The 6812-nt window shown below is 33.6% G+C and overlaps 1 pseudogene; it reads right to left on the bottom strand.

Moving 5' to 3' along the window:
• Nucleotides 1-4397: 4397 nt before the first annotated feature.
• LOC134260462 (uncharacterized) lies at nt 4398-5529 on the bottom strand (annotated as a pseudogene).
• Between the last annotated feature and the right edge of the window lie 1283 nt (nt 5530-6812).

The following is a 6812-nucleotide window of genomic DNA, read 5'->3' as shown; positions in this document are numbered from 1 at the left end:
AAATCCACATTTCACAGTGTTCATAGCATTCCAAATTGACTTAACTTCTAAACAAACTTCATTTACAGACAGAGGTGGTAATTCATCTCAATGTGACAGATAAAGATAATGCTCTGGATTTTCTTCAGGAGGAAAGCTAATTAATCCCAAGGGACTCATAACCAGCTTTCATTTTACAATGGGAACATCTTCAGCAGTTATCTCTCTTTACCAATGCATTCTAAAGTTAAGGAATCTACCCCACCACCCCAGCTCCAAACCAGGGGACATAAAGAACCAAACTTAGCATCAAAATATGTATTTCTGCCTACTGAACTACCATACCAAATTTATACTTGATTGGGCAACCATAAAAAAATTGCCTATTCATTCTTATGCATAGTTAAGGAATCTACCCCACCACCCCAGCTCCAAACCAGAAGACATTGAGAACCAAACTTAGCATCAAAATATGTATTTCTGCCTACTGAACTACCATACCAAATTTGAACTTGATTGGGCAACCATAAAAAAAGTTATAAGAAAAAAACAGAAAATTTGTGGACGGAAGACAGACAGACGGACAGACAGAATGATTACTATAGGGCACCCGCAAAACCTTGCGGGGCCCTAATTATAAATTCCTTTCTATTAATTTTTTTATAATTATTAATTTATTGTCAATTACTTTCATTTGGCTGTAATATGTTTTTACATGAACAAAAGATTGACTAGGAATACTGATAAAGTGTGTTTTTTAAGTCTTTTATTTTCTTTTTATCTTTCGGTCATCTTTCGGTCCTTTGGCTTTAATATTTTTGTTTCAAAATTCAAATCATGGCTCTACAATTAAGGAGGCCTCCACGTGGCTAGAGCTGGGAACATAGGGAAACTATGAATATTATTCAGGTATTACTAATTGAAAAGGTCTTTATTAATTTATCATTATTATTAGTATCAAAATTATCAAAATTCATATTTTCCTTATGTGTGTGCTAACGTCCTTAAAATGAAATTTGTATTTAAAACATATCACCAGTATTTAAAAAGATCATATTACAAAATCATTTATTTTACAATTCAATAATGAAAGTCAAGAACAATTGAACTTAGTTAATGATCAGTGTATATACACATGCCCTGCCAGAGGGGGGTTGGTCAGACTAGCTGGGAACAGGTGTTTGATTGTCAACTTGACCAAGTGTCAACAGCTGTGTATATAGTGCATGTACACACACACACTGGGGTGCCTCTCTATCCCAGTACAAAACAACACAGCTAGCTGATGTTTAAATAATATTCTCACCATATTCTCATAATACCCACTTTACAAGTGCATATGCAATTATGCACATTTTATTAATTTTTTATGAAACTTTTTCATTTCATAAACCTGGATTCTAATAATTTCATTCTAATGGATACATATTGCTTTCTAATATCAATGAATATAATTATTTCTATTGCACACACACACAAAAAAAAATTAAAAAAAAAAAGACCTCCCCCAAATAAAACAGAACCAATAAAGAACAAATCTAAGTAACTGGAAAATAATAATGAATGCATGAATACTGAATTTCAAATTTAAATAAAAATAGAAAGAAAAAAAAACCTTAGAAATTAAATAAATTAACAACTTGATTAATTACTTATTTTAACTTAATTATATATTATAAATGATTGGAATTAGAAAAAAGGAACTTTATTAATTGATTAATTGCCTAGTTAAATTCATTAAAAAAATCAATCAATTAGTATTTTCACTGTAATGTCTATCAACAGGTTAAATCACAACGTTTTTATGTAACAGTACACATCAGCTATACATATATTTTCATATTTTCCATAATGAATATCGATATTAAATTATCTTTGGTAGGTACAAACCAGTGTGTATAAAAGTATTCAAGTAGGCAATGAAATATGTTCATAATTCATAGCGAGCGTCGCGAAGCTACGCTCGCGAAGCGAGCTCAATAGACTAACGTGAACATGTAAGAACAGAGGAAATTCGGATTGAAATCTGTACATACGTCAGCCAAATTTCTCTGTGCAACATTCCCAGAATTCCTGCACTACCCAATGTCCTTTGCGCGAATATTGCCGAATAAATAAATAAATAATAACGTAAATCATATATCAGACTTTCAGTCTGTAGAAATCTTTCAAAGAAACAAGAAATAACTCTGCAATGTTTTTCGACAAAAATTGAACTAGTTCTATAGTTTCAAACAGACGCTCGGCTGTCTCCGTAAGCTCCGACGAGCTTTGTGACGTCGTATGACGTCACAGCTAGTCGAGATATCTCGTGCGGCTTGACGTTCGAAGTGGCTGATCTCAAGTGTTTTTGATGGTACAACTGCGCTCGCCCCAACGGTTACACCGTAAAACATATTATTTTATTTCATTTAGGAAATATGTAAATATTTAATGCTTCGTTTATAGTCTTAACTTTCCTTTCATATTTTTTTTTTGAAAATAAAAATCATATATTATATTATTCACTTTTAATCAAGATTACGCTAATGATTTACTCGAAACGACTTCAGCGATCGCGATTTTAGATCGGGCGAATGGCGCCCGATTTCTGTCGACTCTGAGGTAAGATTGGCTATAAAAGTTTACGGATATCAATATCAGTCATTTAAACATCACCATAGGGTTTTAAGTACCCCAAATCATTCAATTTTATGGGGCTTCTACCACTTTCTTGGGGCTTCTACCCTTCTGTATGGGTATTCTCCAAAAATCGGGGGGCTTCTGGAATTTCCAGTTACCGTATATCATCAGATTTCTCTTATTCATTCTAAATTGAGTTATTAAAAAGTACCATATTTGTTCTGGTTTGTAAAATGTGTATTTTCATATTATCTGCAGTCTTTTTATGTTCTCTTCAAGAAATGTTATATTTTCTCTAGTCAAATTGTTTTTTTTTTTCTAATGATGCCATAAGTGTTTCATCTAGTCAAGACATTTTTCACTTCAACCTGCAGTATTTCAACTTGGCATTTTTTAAACCGCCCTTTTTTTCTCATATGCAATTGAATTATAAACATTTTTATTTCAGTTTTTATTTGTATTGTTTTTATTTTGAAAAATATTCAGGTAAATATTTGTTACTGTTTAATAATAAACTTTGCATTCTCTGAAGTATTTGTTGTGTTAAACTTATTTACTACCATCATAAATCACCATCATATACCATGTATACCATACATTCAAGTATAATCTGAAGATTCAAATTTCATGGAAGTACATATCAGAGTATATATATATATATAAATACATATAACTTAATTTGATAGTTGGTATGAATATTTGTTTTGCGGCCGAATCTTGACGCTTGCGTCCAAGTTTTCTTGTTACATTTCATTCGCTATAGGCCATGAATTACGGTACATTGCAGTCCGAATATTTTTAAGTTCGCCTTCACTTTGGTGCACTTTATCATTGGAAAATAACTCGTTCCTCATAGGACTCGTGATAGCCGATGCACACACTTTAACAATGTTTGAATCAATTGTTAACACTAGTGCAAGTTTGAACGAAGGAGTAAATACGATATAAACTAATTAAAATCAGTGAATTTAGCATCAGTGCACATAAAGTGACGAACACTAGCTTCCTTTTGTCCAGTGCAATGTGGTTGTAGACATGAGGGCATACGAATGCTAGTTAAATCGGCACTTGGTAAAATCGGCACTTAGTTAAATCGGCACTTGGTAAAATCGACACTTAGTGAAATCGGCACTTAAGAAGGTTGGCTTCCAAAGCAGTTGCAACAGTTAAAAAAATTGCTATTTTGTATGAAATGTAAACTTTCTACTCAAATATACTCAACCAGGTATGTTTAGCAAAAATGAAATGGGATCGGTAATCAAAATAACGTAATCAAATACTCGTGCTAGTGGAGACACACGTTTTTTCCCTCCATGTCTTTACCATTGGATTGTTGCCTAATTAAGGGTAACTGTGTATTATTTTAGTATTGTTCATAATAAAACATTAAATATACCATAGTACTCATCCCGCATCCGATGTTTAAAAATAACAATAAGAATTTCTGGAAAAAAAAGTTTTTGATAGTCAATATATTAATTACTCAAATCAGGCATCTATTACACAAGATTACTTACAAAAAATATAGTTCTAATCCTAATTTAGTAAATTGTATTCTAAAGCAAAAATGGCACAAGTATCCAACAAATTTCATCTGAATGAGAATTTTTTTACTTGAGTATCGACAGTCACACTCAACTTTTGAGTTCATTCGATCCATAAAGGGAAGAAGAGTTATTTATATACTGTCGATCCTGGCAACTTCAAAAATTAACAACTGCAATTATAAATGCTGTATAAAATAAAATATATTTATTCATTCCCAGACTTAAAAATTCTGTCAACTCAAGGGTTTTTCACTGGACAGGAGGTCCATAGATGGCTGCACACCCTCTGAGCAATCGACTTGCACTGATCTCTCTTTCACAGTACTTGTTCCAAAATTTGAAAACTTTCCCCTGGACATGCCTGGATCGTTTCCTCTGGTAACGTTGGAGCTTTCCCTCAATCACCAGCCTCAGTTGCAGGGGAATGTCCTTGGACTCTCTGTAGAGTTCTTGAATAAGGCTGTAAAGGGGCACTGGTCCTCTCACTTCCACGGCATTATTAAGGTGGTTATGCAAACCTTCTACATCATTATTTGTCCTGATAGCTGTCATGAATATGCTCCAAGAGTCAATCTTGAATACCTTGCTGGTGAACCAAGTCCTGTAGACATAGTCCATGACAGGTACCAGGGCTCTTGGAGCTCGCGCATCCAGTTGATGGAAGGTGTCCTCAATGTGTTCTGGTGGAAGGAATGCCAATGCCAGAACTTGTCGCACAAAATGGTACACATCGTTCCTCTCATTGTAGGCTCTCTGAAAGGTGTACGTAAACATTCAGTTAACATTAATGATAATGTAATATAAATCCAAATAGCCATGCAAAAGAATTATTCATAGATCTAATCAGTGTCATAATTATTATTATTTAATAGTTAAGCCTTCCTATTTTTTTTCTTTGTTTAAGATAAAATGTATAGCTTCTCAATATCATTTGAGAAATAGACTTGAAAATAACTTGGATTAGCTTTATCTACTTATTTTATGTACCTGTAGACCATGTTCCTGGACCTTCCTGAAGACAGCCTGCGACCAATGAAAGGCGGCACAGCCTTGAATGGCATGATGGGGGAAGCGTTCTCTCAGTGCTTGCCATAAACCAGCCTCAAAATCTGCCACGAAACCTCTCAAAAAATATGCTCTGGCAGTTGATAGTCAATGAACCTCAGTACCTGATTGAAGTAAAGTATGAAACTACAATTACTACATTTAATATGTAACTAATGATTGTGAATAATCATATTTAACAATATATATACATTTATATATATTTTTTTAAACATGTATTTTTAAGTAAATGACTTCCTTGGTAATAATCTTCTTTCCTCCTTCCAGACATGATGCAGAAAACAAGGGGTATTTGTTTCATGTGGTCACCAGATTTAACAAAAGCATGTATTGAAAACAACTGCTTCCAGGGGTTGTTAACCACACGAAATGTGCCGTCCACGTACCATGTCTTTGCCTTGCCTAACAACTGCAACTGTCTCTCAGTGTAAAAAATGATATGGCGATTGCCATCTACCCAGATACTGCGCAGCAGAAACCCTGGAGTTGAGAGGAAATCCAAATCTAACTTCAAACATAATAATAAATCATAAGTCAGTATAAATTTGTAAGTTTTCACACCAAGACACAAGCAATATTTTTAGGCTTATTGTTTTGAAATGATTAAATGCAATAACAAATAAATGCCATTTTATGTATCTTTGTACATGCCGTCTTAGCCACATATTCTCTTTACACGACATGATCAACTCCAAAGTTACTTGATGTACATATATGACGTCATCGGTGGTAAATTTTAATCAAAATGACAGAATACAGCATAACAAAATAAGAACGTTTCATTTTGTGAATCACACAGACTTGTCACGTAGGTATATTTCGTGAAGCGCTAGCGCTTCATGAAAAATATGCCTACGTGCAAGTCTGTGTGATTCACACACCAATAATTCCCACTTAACTTAAAAACATTCCTTATATTTACATTTTTAATGTCATAAAAAATGTAATAAAGCATAAAACATATATTCAATATCTAAATTTGTCGTTGCCCTATATCGTTATACTTTTACGAACGTCGTTGTAGTCTCATTGTGACGTCACGTTAGCGCACGTTTCTCCGTGTATATTTCCAAGCGTAAGTATACACGAAAATGGGTTTAGAATCAATTTCACAGTTGGCTTAGAAGAAAAACACGGCGAATGTAAATATTAAATCTTAATACACCAAGGGGGTTGAGCTTCCAAACATACAATAAATTCCAATATCAGGAAGTTATTGTACAGAAAAAGTTCAAAACTGTACAATAACTTCTTACCAAGTCTTAGGAAGCCCTAACTCCTTTTTGAAAGAAAGGAAAACAATATTGTCAACATTTTTATTACTTCTTGTAACATTAATCAGTAAACTGAACTTTATTTGCCCAAAATCTTTACATTTACATACTTTCTTTTAGCAAGTCTCAATTCTTAAAAATAGAAAGAAATAGTGTGTCATGATGCGGTACTTTTTCTTTTGATGTTGGCCAAACTTTTAATCAGATAGAAAGCCTTTGGCTGAATTCCAGCGTACTATAACTTCTGGGGAGCGGAGCTTCGCCGTACAATAACTTCCAATGTACCGTACAATAACTTCCAAAAGAATTCAAAAGTTTTTAAATA

This window comes from Saccostrea cucullata, unplaced genomic scaffold (genome assembly GCF_032062105.1).
Source record: "Saccostrea cucullata isolate Sc308-1 unplaced genomic scaffold, CSIRO_AGI_Scuc_v1 ctg7418, whole genome shotgun sequence".
NCBI classification, from domain to species: domain Eukaryota; kingdom Metazoa; phylum Mollusca; class Bivalvia; order Ostreida; family Ostreidae; genus Saccostrea; species Saccostrea cuccullata.
Note: the sequence above shows the minus strand (reverse complement) of the source record. Positions and strands in the feature narration are given on the sequence as shown.